Consider the following 15,689-nt stretch of genomic DNA (forward strand, 5'->3'; position numbering starts at 1 on the left):
CGGGTGGGCAGCTGCGGCACCGTGTGGGCGAGGTGCTCTGGGCCTGAGTCCGGGAGGAGGGTCCCGGGATCTGGGCCTCACCGGGCAGAGGGCACTGAGGGCGAGCTGATGGGCTAGGACTGGGTGTCCGAGTGGCAGGGGGTGCAAAGCGCCCATGGCGGGGCCTGATAGTCGGCTCGGGTGCCTGGCCTTTGTTCTCGAGCGGGGACCTTCGGAAGGGCCGACACCGAAAGTGATAGCTGATTTGTGTTCTTAAAAAAAAAAATCACTGGCAACTGCGGTAGGAAGTGAAAGCACCTTTCGTTTTGATGGTGTCGCTTTAATCCTCACCGCAAGCCAGGAGGCAGGAGGCACTCCCCCCCCACCCCAGGTGAGCTCCCTGCAGCTGAGCTCCCTGCAGCTGGCGGAGCTGACGTCCGCTCTCAGAAGCTGTCGTTTGGTTCTCATTCCAACAGAATCGGGTGGAATAAAATGCTTTTGCTTAGCAAGACCTTTTCCATATTCAATGTTTTCTTTTCATATTGTCCCTTGATGGAATGTATTGTGGTTGTTTGTTGTGTGTTTCTTTCCACTCCATTTAAACTTGTAAGGAGTTCTCTCCCCCTCTCTCTCTCTCTCCCGCAGCCCAGGACCTTTGCACTGCTGTTGCTCTGCCTGGACCTCCTCCTCCCCTCACCTCCTTCAGGCCGGCAGATGGCATCCTATGGGATGTAACTGACCCCTGTGCACTCCGCACCCCTCGCTCTAGCACCTGTGGTTCAGGCCTCACAGTAGGTACTTGTTTATTTCTTGACCGTCTGTTCCCTCCACTAGAATATCAGAATCATTGGAGCAGCGACTTTGTTTTGTTCTCTTCTGGGTCCCTGGCACATAATTAACTACTTGTTGGGTGACTGAATGAAGCCTTGGGTGATGTGAAGTGAGAAAGTATTATTTAAAGTCAACGGAGGGAATGGGAGTGGGGAGGGGAGGGAAGGGACAAAAGGGATTACAGTAAAGGGATGTCTTTGGGGGGAGGGGTTGCTTAGTGTGGTAGACTAGACACAGCCACCAAGTCTTTGACATTGCTCCCTACAAGAGATGGCGTCCAGCTTCACCCCTTGAGTCTGGACAGATGTTGTAACTCGCTTTGACCGATAAAATGTGTAACAGTGACGTCCGACTTCCGAGCCGAGGCCTCCAGAGGCCAGCCCCAGCGAGCCTAGGGAGGCCCCATGGAAGAGAACTGAAGCGCGCTCCCCCCACCCCCGCCTCTCGCCCCTCCACACTCAAGCGGCCAGACTCCAGGCCAGACTCCAGACATGTGAGTGAGGCTGCCCTAGACCCCACCTCAGTTTAGCCAACTGCAGAGAATCATGAGCAAATGAAAACGGGGTGGGGGTAATTTTTGTTTTATTTCTTGATTGTAGAGAGAGGAAGGGAGAAAGCGAGAAGCATCAGCCTGATGTTCCACTTACCAGTATTTACGCATCAGTGGTTGCTTCCTGTCTGTGCCCTGACGGGATCGAACCCGCAACCTTGGCGCATTGGGACGACGCTCCAACCAGCTGAGCTGCCCGGCCAGGGCAAAACTTGTGGTCTTAAGCTTCTGTGTTTTGGGGCAGTTTGTTACACAGCCATAGATAACTGACACGTTCCATTTCCTCGCCGCCACTGGCTGTGGCGCATTGGAAATTGATCTTGACAGGCAGCTTCGATTATTCTGCTTAACAAAGAAAATGGGGGAAGGCAGGAGGAAGAATCAATGCGCATGAGAAGGACAGGCAGAAAGGCAACAGACAACCTGGGAAGCAGTGAGTGGCTGGTTGTCTAACGGACCCTCGTTAGCCCTGTGTCCTGTGGTGCCCAGAAGCTGCGGCTCAGCCTTCGGATGACTGGTGGCGCGAACCCAGGTCAGGTTCAGCCATCCGCAGTTCACCAGCCCCTGACGCTGGGCAGGCTGCACAGCGTCTCTGAACCTCATTCCTCATCTGCAAAGCACCTACATGACATCGGGTGGCTGTAGGACGGAGTGAGCACACTCAGCAGTGTGCGTGGCATAACACGTGTTATTGATTAGCTATCGCATTACCGTGTGGATCACTACTCACCTTGACTGTCACGGCTCCCCAGAGCGTAGCGTTAGCAAAGGCCGATGGTACGTGGGCCCTGTGGGTCAGTCCTGTAGACACTCCCTCTAAACCTCCTAGCAACCCTGCAGCTTACGCACTGTCGTCATCATCCCATTTCATTGACGGGAAAACTATGGCTCCATCCCCAGTGGGGGGCGTGCAGGAGGCAGCCGATCCATGATGCTCTCTCGTCATAGATGTTTCCATCTCCCTCCCGCTTCCTCTCTGCAGTCAATGGAAATGTATTTAGAAAGCACACACGGTGGCTCAGAGGAGAAAGAAGCGAGGAGGCGGAGGGCGGGTGCCGGCTGGGTGCTCGGTGAGAGGACCCGCTGTGGGAATTCACTGGCGTTTCTCATGAGGAGGCCGGAGGGATGGTTCTTGGGGACAGACCACAGGCGCCACGCCGAGCGCCGTCATCGCTCATCGTATCAATTCCGCACACTGTCAACGCGACCTGAGACTGCTGACAGTGACTGCTCACCTGGCCGAGCTTGTGCGGGTCCGGTTCCCCCCGGGAAGCTGCTCGCCCACACTCCCTGCCAGACTGAGTGCTGCGGAAGGGGTCTCCGTGTGCGGCCCCCACTAGAGAGCGTGGAAGTATCTGTGTAGGTTATTTGGGTTCTTCCGTGGGGGAGACTTCTCCTCCCCCATGTGTTCAGTCACTCCGTTTATATCAGCATGGACGCACAGATATATATATTTTGTACTTTGGGTTATAATCCGTCACCACTTTATTTTGTTGCTCTTTCTCTGGACGTTGTTAACGTCCAAAACGCCGTCAAGCCTGACATCCTCCATCCAGAACCAGGCAGTGTCCGCACTGGTAGGGCAGCCTCGGGGCAGAGAGTCAGCCCTGGCCACACACCCGCTGGGCAGCGGGCAGGGGAGACTGACGGTCCGGTTACAGAGCCTGAACGCACCTCAGGTCTGTAACGTTCGTTCCCTCATTCAAACCACTCGTGCCGCGCCCCGGGGATGTGCCCCACGGCGTGCTAAGCACCAGCTTGCTTCGTTCTGGTGGGAATCGGGACTCAGCCAGCGAGCTGCGCTGCGCTGCTGCAGAGGTGATGTTGGCGCTGCGTCTTTTTGTTGCTGTTGTTGATCCTCACTCACCCCAGGATCTTTTTCGATTGATTTTTAGAGTGGAAGGGAGGGGGAGAGACCGAGAGAAACGTCGTCATGAGAGACACATTGATTGGTTGCCTCCGGCATGCACCCCAACCTGGGCTGGGGATATAACCTGCAACCCAGGTACATGCCCTTAATGGGATTTGAACCCACGACCTTCGGTGCGAGGGCCAACACTGAGCGACACTGGCCAGGGCATGGCTATAATTTTTTAGTAACTATTAAATCCCAGGCATATTATTTCATATCTCTTATCATCATTTCCAAGTTAGATGTTCTTATTATCCCATTTTATAGATTAGAAAACTGAGGCACAGAGATTAAGAGGCTGCCCAAGGTCAAACCTTTGGCTCCCAGCCACAGGGCCTTTCATCTGGCTTGGTGTGTACTCCTCTGAAACATCCCAGAAGCCAGCAATTATGTAATCAGAAATGTCACTTTAAATTCCAACAGGTGTCCGCACTGACCCTTCTGCTTTTTCTGAAACATCATTTATTCTTTGGCTTGAGCTGTTTTCCTTTTCGTCTTCTCCAGCTTGTGCTACTGCATGTCACTGTGACGGTGATAATGCCCTTTTCTTTTTTTTTAAAGTTATCTAGCCAGCCTGGCCGGTGTGGTTCAGTGCTTGAGCGTCGACCTACGAACCAGGAGGTCACAGTCCGATTCCCAGTCAGGGCACATGCCTGGGTTGTGGACTCGCTCCCCAGTGTAGGGCACGCAGGAGGCAGCCGATCCATGATTCTCTCTCATCATTGATATTTCTATCTCTCTCTCTCTCTCTCTCCCGTAATAAAAATACTTTTTACAAATGATTTAAAAGTTATCTTGCCAAAGCAAGTGGTAGTTTATAACCCCACCAGCTAACTAGTGCGTGTGACAGCCCACAGGCGTGGCGCAGCCTTCAGCGGCAGGGCTGGATGGCTGGGAGGCACGCACAGGAAAAGCCCTGTCCCACCCCCGCCCCCTGCCCTGGCGAACTCACACTCTACAGGTGGCATCTCGGCATCGCACAACGTCCTGTCAACCGTGTTGACAAGAGCCACACATGTGGTCGCCCTGAGGGGAGACTGGGGCTCACCCGCGGCATCAGCAACTCAGCACGAGAGGCGTGTGGGCAACAGGCATTGTGGGCGCAACTCCACCACCTGTGGGGAGAACCTGGTGCCGATCCGGTGTTTGTTGGACCACTGAATGAGTGTCTCCCTAGCCACTCGATTCTCCCCATGAGCGTGTACTGTGTGCTCCCGGGCACTCGCCTAAACTGTAAGCGCCTTAGGGTGAGGGGCAGGTGACTGGCTCCCCGATCCCGCCTCAGAGGGAGGTGACTAGCGAAAGCTGTCCACCCCCAGGGCAGAGCTGCGCCCGGCTCACGGTGCACGGCCGGTTCAGACTCGCAGCTGATCGCAGGCGCTCGAACACCTGTTGGTTGGAGCTCACAGAAGTCTGTGGCCGTCATCCTTACTTTAGCGCATGGCCACAGTTGGTAATTCATCCGGCGTCCAGGACTCTGCATCTCCCACACATGGGCTTTGGGGATACGTATACGGAGAGGGACATGTTTCTTTTCTCTCTCTCTCTCTTTTTTTTTATTATTTGTATTGATTTCAGAGAGGAAAGGAGAGAGAGAAACATCAATGATGAGAGAGAAGCATTGATCGGCTGCCTCCTGCACACCCAACACTGGGGAGCCAGTCTGCAACCCGGGCATGTGCCCTGACCGGGAATCGAACCATTGTGACCTGCTGGTTCATAGGTCGATGCTCAACGCCTGAGCCACACCAGCCGGGCGGGCGGGCGGAGAGGGCCACGTTCCTCAGTAGCAGCCCAGAGCCGTCCCGCAGGGAGGAGGGGCTCCGCTCACCTGCGCTGGTAATTAGCCTCTCCACCCGGGAAAATCCCCGTGACTCACTGGGTGGAAATGCCTCGGGAACAGGAAAAGGGCTGGGCCCTCCGCCAACCTGCCAGGCCAGCGGCTCCCTGACCCCGGTGGAAAGTCAGCGTGGGTTGCCTCACAGGAAAGGGCACGCGCAGGGACTCACGGCCGCCTCTCCTGCCTCCGTCACGGTCACAGCGCCCTCCGCAGCCTCGCGCTCCTGGCCTGTGCCCGGGCTGAGGACTGAGGTGACGTCCCGAGTGGCCCGTCTCGTTCTGAAATCCTGTGAACCCACAAAAGGGTGACATTTAGTCGGCCACAGGCTAAGAATGGTCCCCACTGGGCACGTGCCCAACTCAGACACTCAACGGATGTTGAGGGCAGGGGCGCAGCCCGCTGGGAGCCAGCGCTTTCGGGAGCCCCCACCTCCCACAGACTGACACGGCAGCGGCGGACTTCGAGGACAAACAAATCGCCAGGCGCTGGGTGACCGGGCCTGCTGAGGTTGTGTGAGACGAGCCAGACCCCACGCCGGGCTGCGAGGAGCAGGCCTCAGAAGGGCGTCTGCCCCCGCGGACATGGCAGGGCCAGGCGCCCACGGAGAGGGGCTGCGGGGAAGCGACCCAGCGGAACCTGTGTCCTTGCCACCCTGAGCCCACCCCTTCGACGTGGGCGGCAGGCCTGCCTTTCTGCGGACTGTGGGGACGGAGTTCGAGCGTGGAGGGCTGTCGCCAGGCTTCCTTTCTGTTCCCCCCACGCCAAGTCGAGGACTCTCATTCAGTAAACACTGTCGTTGGCTCTAGGACAGCGGTTCTCAACCTTCCTGACGCCGCAACCCTTTAATACAGCTCCTCATGTGGTGGTGACCCCCGATTTCATTATGACAAGTTGAACATCATTAAAGCATAGCGATTCATCACAAAAACAATATGTAATTATGTGTTTTCCAATGGTCTTAGGCGACCCCTGTGAAAGGGTCGTTCGACCCCCAAAAGGGTTGCGACCCACAGGTTGAGAACCGCTGCTCTAGGGGGTCGGGAAGGAGAAACTAGCTGGGGTGACCCCATGCTCCACTGTGGACGCTGACTTCCACGCCGTTCTGGGGGAGGGGAGGCCTGGCACGGCAGGAGGCATTCTGCGCCCAGCTGCCCCCTTCCTTCCCGTCCATAAAGTCCGTAAATCCAGCTGCAGGTCGGTGTTCCTGGAGACCTACTATGTGTGAAATGCTACCAGGTGCTGCCAAGGCAAAGAAGCAGGAGGCGGCCAGGCTCTGGCGGCCTGTGGGGTATCACAGGAGCCAGCAGGGGGCTAATGGGGTGCCAGCTGGGGGGAGAAAGGGCATAGGGGACGGTGGGGGGCATTCCTGGGGGCGTGGTCCTAGGCCAGATCCTGTCGCCCCAACCCCTGGGCATTCCCCCTCATTCTCCACCGTGGTCACCCTGCACCAGTGACCCTCAAAGCTGGACCTCAGGCCAGGCCTCTGCCCAGAGTTCCAGACTGGGGTCCAAGGGGCACAGACCCATCCTAAGCGTTTTACCAATTGGCACTTATCGCAACCCCCCGCCAGCCTGAAGAGGTAGCGACTGCTGTCACCCCCACTTTGTAGACGAGGGCACGCAGGAGCGGAGGGGTACCTGACCCAGAGCCCAGAGCGAAGGAGGGGCAGAGGCAGGGTCTGGGCTCAGGGGCGCGGCTCCCAGGCCCCTCCGCTCCCCTCCTCTCCGCGGGCACAGCCTCCCCGGTGGGCCTGTGACACTCATTCAACCCAGGAGCCTGGCCTGTGAAACGTGTTCGTCCTCGGCTCCCTATTTTAAGACCAAGCCGCGCGGCTGGAGGAAACAGATAAGGAGTTTGTGCTTCCGGAGCCCAGACCCTCCCATCGCGGGGAGCGGCGAGCAGGGAGCTGAGCAGCAGACGGGTGAGGCCGGGAGGGGTCCCAGGGGCGCAGGGGTGGGGGGGGGGGTGGGGGGAGGGGGTGGCTCCCCGCTGGCCGGCATGCCTGCAGGCGGAAACCGCTAAGTGGACGTCCAAACACACAAGCCACCGCAGGAACATCTACCAAGCGCGTGGAAACGTACCAGCAGAGGAGAGGGGAGATGGGGCTGCAGAGGGAAGGCGGGCGGCGCTAAGCCAGGGCCTGGGGTCCCGCTGCCTGAGGGAAGAGCCCCAGTGCCCAGGGAGACAGAGGAGCTGTTCAGAGCGCAGGCCCGCCTTCTCTTCAGTAATTGATGCAAAAGCCACCGCAAGTGTGCACATGGCGAGGGGAAGCTGGGTGGAAGGAAGTGGTGCTGTGGCCTCCCAAATCCGGGGAGGGGGCCCCCGGGGCCGACAGCTCAGCTGAGGCCCAGCTCCCCCTTCACGGCTTAATGGCCTTGACCTCTGAACCCCAGTTTCTCCATCAGATTGGCCCTCGTGGCCACCAGCTGTTCCTTCAGGATCTGGTGTTGGGGGGAGACCGGGGTTGGGGAGAAATATGTCCACCAGGGCCTTGGACTCCCTGGTTGTCTGAGCCAGTCGGGTCCAGAGAAATGCTGGTCATGCAGAAGGGGCTGGACAAGCCCCCACAGAGGCTGCTGTGAGCGTCTCTGGTGACCGGCCTGGGCCTGGCCCGCGGCGACCACCCTGCCCAGTGGTCAGGGCCAGGCTGCAGGAGGCAGGCGGCCAGGCCCGGCCCCGCCCGTCTGCCCAGACACGGTGCAGTCAGAGGCCCGTGCTGAGGAGGAGGAGGAGGAGGAGGAGGAGGAGGAGGAGGAGGAGGAGGAGGAGGAGGAGGAGGAGGAGACTTCCATTCAGGGCCCTGCCGTCACCGTCTGAAAATGCTTCATATTTTACCTTTGAATCTGTGTTTCGTAAGTGAAGTCCAGGGACGATGAAGGGCCCTCGGGGGACACCGGCAGCCTCGGCATGTGGCCCCCCATCACCTCCGGGCCTCCCTGCCACCCAACGCCTGGGTCCCGCCGACCTCACCCTTCCTGCCCCCTCCACCCCCACAGTGGGCATGGTACAGGCTGTCCCCACAGCACCCCCTCTGAGCCAGGGGGCACCCTTGGGGGCGGGCCCCACCGTGGCTGGGGCAGGGCCCTGAGAAGCAGACATTGTCGTTTTGCCTCGAGCCCTGCAGACTCTACAACACGACAGGAGGAGCCAGGCCCTCACACGCTGCTCTGCGCACAGGGCGTGGCTCTCCAGGGCCCTTGGCCTCTCCCCAGGGTGACAGCTTGGCATGGAGGCCGGGGGACTCATCCCCCAAAATGCCCCGCCTCCGCGTGGAGCCAGGGGCAGGAGGACCTTCCTAGAGGAGATGGCAAATGGCTCGACTCTTCCGCGAAGAGCAGGGCTGGGTCCGGCTGGAAGGGCGCTCTCCGCTGGTGGAACAGCATCTGCTAGGAGTCCGAAGCTTGGAAGCGTCCTGACGTTCTGGGGGAGGCTGGGCGTGGGGCCGGATGCCACGGGAGGCTGGTAGGAGCCAATAGGGCTGGGGGAGGCGGCACCAGGCTGAAGGGCCTTGCGCCGGAGCCACCCAAGTTTGGATTCATCTTTCTGGTTTGTTCCCAACCACACCAGGTGGCCGGGAGTAGAGGCTCAAGTAGTTTTATCGAAGCACGAGGCGTCCCTGACGTCTCCCGGCGCCTCCTTATGCTGCATGTGAACGGCCCTGCATGGGAGAAGCGGGGTTTATTTCCTAAAAACGCTTCAGGAGACACCTGCTGAGGGACAGAGCGGTGCCGGTGCCGCGGGGAAACCTCCCCTTTTTCTAGGAAATGTTTCCTCCCGGGGCAGCTCCAGTGCAGGCTGGAGGGAGGGACGAGGGAATGACTGACGGAGAACTGACAGGTTGGGGTAGAGAGATTAAAATACGTGTGGGGATGTTTAAGGCGTCAGGATTTGGACAGAGCGATGGGGAGGGAATCCTGGGGCTCGTGAGGGGGGTGGGAGGCAAAGGGACCCGAGGCAGGAGGGCCGGGGTGGCGCGAGGAGGAAAGTCAGGAGGAAGCAGAAGGCATGGAAACCGTGGGGAGGAAGCCAGAGTGCCCAGCGGGGTCTCCTGGGAGCGGTGCCCCCGGGGGGGGGGACGGATGAAGGCCTGCTGCTCTGGGGGACCCTCTCTGGATGAGTCAGGGGTGCTCTCTGCTCGGCCTTGGGCCTCCCCCTGCTCCCCCGCCTCCACAGCCCAGGTGCGGACCCCAATCGCTCCCCCCACCCTCCCCGCCTCCGTCACTCTCTCCCCGAGTCTTCCCACCATCTCACTCCGGCTGGCTCCGGGTGGGGGCTCTGGCAGCTCCCGAGATACACCCTGTCTCCCGCGCACACACCAGCGCCATGGCAACGGCAACCCCGTGACAACAGCAAAGCAGCCAGACGCCGATCGCCAACTCAGAGAGCCGACCATCTGCCAGGCCACACCGCCACATGCGGCCGTCCTGAGAGCTCCTGGCGGCCCAGCTTCGCCGGCGGAGGCGACCTTCGACCTTCGAGTGGCGCAGGAATGAGCCCCGTGCGCCGGCAGATGGCCGTTTCTGACCAACGTGACCGTGGAAGGGAGCAGCCGGGGTGTGCCTGGCGGGGAGGGGCGGTTGTAGGGACCCTGGGTCACCATGAGGGAGGGGTTCTCCACTGACCGCACGTCCATGCTCTCTGTTGGGAGTCCGTGTCCAGCCCATCTGTGGAGGCAATGAATGGCCCATCCATGTTTGAATGCAAGGCCCCGTCCACGTAGCCTCTGGGGCTGGGCTTCCACAGGCCTGCCGCTGGCTGTCATCGCCGTCAGAGTTTCCCAGGAGCACGTGACCGGGCAGGCCTTCACGTCTGTGAGCTCATCCCTCTCCACAGCACGCTTGGGAGGAGGGGCAAGCGGCCAGGGCATCATCCTTGTAAAGATGAGACAGCAGGCGAAGAGGTGTTCCCTGTGCAGGGTCACCCAGGTGCTAGGAGGAGGAAGGAAGCGGCTGGTCCCGCGGTCCTGCTCTCGGCTGTAAATTCTTGACCTTCGCCTCACTCCGGGGTCAAGGCAGCCTGAGGGATGCCCTGGGGAGGAGGAAGGGTCTGGGGAAAGCCGCTGGCTGGGGATTGGCCGTGAATCCCTAACTGGGCCGGTCATGGCGGGCAGGCACGTCCAGGCCTGTCACTCTGGGTAAAGGGTTAGTTCCGCCTAAAGCCAGCCCTGGCCATTGGTCTAGTGCCGTGGTCAGCAAACTGCGGCTCGCGAGCCGCATGTGGCTCTTTGGCCCCGAGTGTGGCTCTTCCACAAAATACCACGTGCAGACGCGCACATACAGTGCGATTGAAACTTCGTGGCCCATGCGCAGAAGTCGGTATTTTGTGGAAGAGCCACACGCAAGGGGCCAAAGAGCCGCATGTGGCTTGCGAGCCGCAGTTTGCCGACCACTGATCTAGGGTTACGCACCTTTGACATGAGCGGTAGTTGCCTCCAGGGAGCCCATAACTTTAACCTCCTGTGACCCCACCTCCGCCGCTGTCGCCTGCCTTCCCTCCCTGACTTCATCTCAGATTCATAACAGAAACGGCAACGCCGCCCTCCTCGGCGCATGTGAGGCCGTGCTGCCCGGCAGTGTCAGTCCTGCTCCCGGGAACTCAGAAACACTCTACAGGTTTGGGTGTTTCTTACGTGGACGACGGTGCCTGCGCCCACGCGGCATAGCTGTCGCTGTGTTTGATCGGAGGTGACAGCAGGTGGCAGGAAGGCACAGGTGTCTGACAGGGGTGGGGTGGCGGGTGGGGGTCAGCCACCTCAGTACTTGGGTTCTGGCTGGGGAAGAATTGGGAGCAGGACACATGCTGCAAGAGAACAATTTCCCATAAAGTCACAGAGGCGGCAGGAGTCATTCCTGCGAGAGGCGGGCTGAGAAAACACGTTACATGGTGACCTGGGGAGGGAGGGAGGGAGGGAGGGGGAGGTAATGTGCCTGGAGGGAGGGGAGGCGGCGGGAAAGGCACAGGTGTTGGTGGGGAGGGCGGACAGGAGAGTCCTAAGGGTTTGGGGGCGGGGATTCTAGGGCAGCTCCCCAGGTGTGAGCTCCCCAGGTGTGAGCTCCCCAGGGGTCTCCCCTGAGACTGGCGGCTCCAGGGCAGGGCCAGCGCCCAGGGCAGCTGTCCTGAGGCAGCGTGGTGTCCCTGGGCTGGTCTGGCTGCTTTTCTGGGCCTGGAGCTGAAGTACGACTGAGGCCCAGATGTTATCTCCAGGGAGCAAAGGTCAAGGGTCCGAACCGCACAACCAGCCACCTGCCAGGGGAGGAGAGGTCACCCTGGGGGCGGGGTCCTGCCTGTAACTGTCCATTGCTGGCCACCTGGGCGTTCTGCGGGGGGGGGGGGGGGGGGCTTCTGTACGGGCCCCAGCGTCCTTGCCTGCTCCTGTCTGTCTGCCGACCACACGCACCTCTCTGGGGTCTACCCTGCGTCTGTGGGACTTTGGAAAGGGGGGTGCAGATCCACCTCTGCTGCTAGTTTTGCTTTTTTTAAAAAAAAGCCAGGCTGTGGGTTCAGGTGCAGAGCTCCCCCCTCCCCGTGGGGCTGGGCGCCGGGGTCATGGGTGCCTTTCCCACTTCCTCTCTGCTCTGACCGCTGACCGCAGACGCACTTTCGCTGAGATCCTTCCCCCTGAGATTACAGGCTGAGGCGCCGGGAAGCCCTGGTCTGAGTCAGCTGCCACCGGCCGGGGTGAACGGGGTCGGTCCGGCAGCGGTGACTCCTGCCCTCAACTTTCCACGCGGAGTCCAGGAGACCAGTGTTTCTGCCCTGGCCAGTTTGGCTCAGTGGATAGAACGTCAGCCTGTGGACTGAAGGGTCCCAGGTTCGATTCCCGGTCAGGGCACATGCCCAGGGTTGTGGCCTGGATCCCAAGCAGGGGGCATGCAGGAGGCAGCCGATCGATGATTCTCCCTCATCACTGATGTTTCTCTCTCTCTCTCTCTCCCTCCCCCTTCCTCTCTGAAATCAATAGAAATATATATTTTCAGCCCTAGCTGGTTTGGCTCAGTGGGTAGAGCATTGGCCTGCGGACCGACCGAAGGGTCTCTGGTTTGATTCCGGTCAAGGGCACATGCTCAGGTTGCGGGTTCAATCCCTGGTAGGGGGTACAGGAGGCAGCCGATCGATGATTCTTTCTCATCACTGATGTTTCTCTCTCTCTATTCCTCTCCCTTCCTCTCTGAAATCAATAGAAATATATAAGATCCGTGTCTCTGTCCCTCACTCACAGGCTGGTGACCGTGGCGTGGCCTCGGGGTCTACTCTGTGGGGTATGTATCCGCTTCCAAAGCTGCTGTCACAGCGGGTGGTTTACACAACAGAAACCCCCCCACAGGCCTGCAGCACAGACTCCAGGTCCGGTTGTCGTCCCTCCCAGACGCCAGGGCTCTGCATCCCTGGGCTGGTGGCCGCATCCCTCTGATCGCTGCCTCCCTCGTCCTTTGGCCCCTCCTCCGTGGGTCCCTCATCCAAGGTCCTCTCCTGGAGTCTGAGCCTCACCCTACATCCAGGAGACGATCCCCTCAAGATCCTTAACTTCCGTCCACCAAGACTTTTCCCAAATAAGGTCATGCTCCCAGGAACAGGGATCAGGACTGGAACACATCTTTTGGGGACACATTTCTGCCCCCCTCCCCCCCGCATGTGGGGACAGTGATCTGACCCAACCCCATAGGTGGGGCGGGCAGGAGGAGAAGTGAGACAAAGAAGCACATCTGCAATCCCAGGGGTGAGGTGCAGGGGTGTATCCCCGCCGGGCAGCAGGCCCACCTGGAGAGCTAACCCGCCCCGCCTCTCCTCAGCTCTGCCTGTCTGAGCAGCAGGACCACCTGCCCACCTGCTCCTTGGGGGCGGAGCTGCATCTACGTCCCCACCCCCACCCCGTCCCCTGCCCTGTGTCGCACTGTGACCCACAGAGGTCCCAGCCACTGTCATGGCTCTCAGCTCCGCCTCCCGCCCCCCCTCGACCTAAATTCCAGCTGCTCCCTTCCTTCTCCCGGCTCCTCTGCTCCCTGGACTCTCCTGACCTTTTCCTGCTCCAGGCAGAGGGTGACAGCCGTCACTGGGCACCTCTCCGGGGCCCCCACACAGGAGTGCAGGGGCAGGAAGGCACCCCTCCTCAGCCAGCCTCCACCGGGAGGGACCATGGCCACACACATGGTCCCCGCGCCCAGTGATGTCCCTGCGTGGGGGTGAGCTTGGGCCTGCCTCCCCTCTGCCCGGACCTCCCCAGGTCCTCCATCTGAGCACAGGGCCCCCCTCCCTGGAGAAGCCCCCAGCACTCTGGGGGGTGGGGGGCTATGGGGGCCCAGCATCCGCCTGGCTCCTTCCTGGGCGGTTACCTTGAGCGTGGGGGGCGAGGGGGGGCGAGGGAGCCCATCTGGCCCTGAGTCAGAATCCTCCCGCCACTTCCCGCTCCCACTTCCCAGCCCGGTGCCCCGTGTGGCGCTTCTCTCCTCCCGACTCAGTTTCCTAATGATTCAGGCAGAGGGCAGGGTGAGGGCCATGGGCACCCCTCCCCCCAAATGAGGGTGAGGTCCCTGGGCACCCCTCCCCCACACGGTGTTCCCTGCGACTTGGGTTGTCTGTCTGTCTCCCCAGGGCCCAGATGAGGCAGGGGGGTGGTGGGGCTGGGGATGGCAGGCGAGCCCGGGTGGGCGTGATCCCCCTTTCCAGAGAGGGATGTGGCGGGGGCGCTAGGGCTCCCCGTGACTGGGAAGCTGCAGCACGTGACTTCCGGCCCCAATGTGGTGACTGGCCGCCAGGCTCCGGGGCCTGGGGGATCTGGGGAGGGGGCTGCCCCCTGATGGCCTTGGGTGCCCAGGGCTGGGGTAGTGGGTGTCCAGGCCACCCTTCCTCCAGCCAGGCCTCCCCAGCCCCTGGGCCTGGGGCGGAAGCCCCCCCAGGAAGTCCATCTGGCCATTGTTTGGCATTTCCTCCTTGGCAGTGGCTGTGGTTCCGGAGCCGGCTCCTGGCCTCTGCCCAGGGGCAGGGCCTGGCTCTCCCAGAGGCCCCGGCGGGTCCCTGCGGTCCCTGCGGAGCTCAGCCAGTCAGCCAACAAATCCTCAGCGATGAGGCCATGGGCTCCTGCCCTGCAGGTAAGGGAGTGTCCGGAGACTGAGCCAGACCCTAGGATCACCCAGACTCCTTCCAGCCGGCCTCCAGAACTCAGCACGGAGACGGACAGGGAGACGGGCATAGATAGTAAGACAGCCCTGTCACTGTGGTAAAATACAAGGAACAAAATTTACACTGTAACCTTTTCTTAAAAAAAAAAAGTCTATATATCTACACTAATAAAAGAGAAACATGGTAATTGGCATACGACCGCTACCCTTCCCATTGGCTAATCCCCCTGTCACTCACAGAGTAGGGCCGAGATATGCAAATTAACTGGCAGCCAAGATGGCGGCCGGCAGCCAGGCAGCTGATGCGAACAGGGAGGCTTGCTTGCTTGCTTCAGTGACGGAGAACTCTAACGTTCCCCGCCTGACTTGCCGGCCTCTCAGCTGCAACTCTAAGCAACTATGTTGCGAATATAGAAGCTAAAAAAAACCCAGAAACCTGCTTTACTCAGCGGAGCTTCAGCCAGCCGGACCACAACATTGTATTAAATACAGACGGTAAACAAAGGCTAGAAACCTGTTTTCAGCAGCCGAGGCCTCAGAGCTAAAGCTGGCCCAGAATAAAAAAAAAAAAAAAGAAAAAACAGAGCGGTTGGGAGCTTCAGTCCCAGCCTGAAAACAGCCCTCAGCCCCTCAGCCAGACTGGCCAGGCACCCCAGTGGGGACCCCCACCCTGAAGGGTGTGTGACCAGCTGTAAACAGCCATCATCCCCTCACCCAGGCTGGCCAGGCACCCCAGTGGGGACCCCCACCCTGATCCAGGACACCCTTCAGGGCAAACCAGCCAGCCCCACCCATTCACCAGGCCTCTATTCTATATAGTAAAAGGGTAATATGCCTCCCAGCACCAGGATCAGCGTGACAGGGGGCAGCGCCCAAACCCCCTGATCGCCCTGCAGCTCTGTGTGTGACAGGGGGCGGGGCCACAACCCCCGCCCCGCTTCGGGCCCTGCTCTGTGTGTGACGGGGTAGAGCCATAACCTCCCCATTGGCCCTGCCCTGAGTGTGACAGTGGCGGCGCCCCAACCACCTGATCGGCCCTGCTCTGTGGGTGATAGAGGGCGGCGCCCCAACCCCCTCCCCCCACGGGCCCTGCTCTGTGTGTGATGGGGTAGAGTCATAACCTCCCCATCTGCCCTGCCCTGAGTGTGACAGGGGGCGGTGCCCCAACTCCCCTATCGGCCCTACTCTGTGAGTGACAGAGGGGAGCTCCTCAACCCCCTGATCGGCCCTGCTCTGTGCACGACAGGGGGGAGCTCCCCAACCCCCTGATTGACCCTGCTCTGTGCATGACAGGGTATGGAGCCCCAACCCCCCTGATGGGCCCTGCTCTGTGCGTGTCAGGGGGTGGCGCCGCAACCTCCACATCGACCCTGCCTTGAGTGTGACAGGGGGCAGTGCCCCAAACCCCCAATTGGCCCTACCCTGAGCGTGACTGAGGGTGGCATCACAACCTCCCAATCT

The sequence above is a fragment of the Myotis daubentonii genome, chromosome 17 (assembly GCF_963259705.1).
Source record: "Myotis daubentonii chromosome 17, mMyoDau2.1, whole genome shotgun sequence".
NCBI lineage: Eukaryota > Metazoa > Chordata > Mammalia > Chiroptera > Vespertilionidae > Myotis > Myotis daubentonii.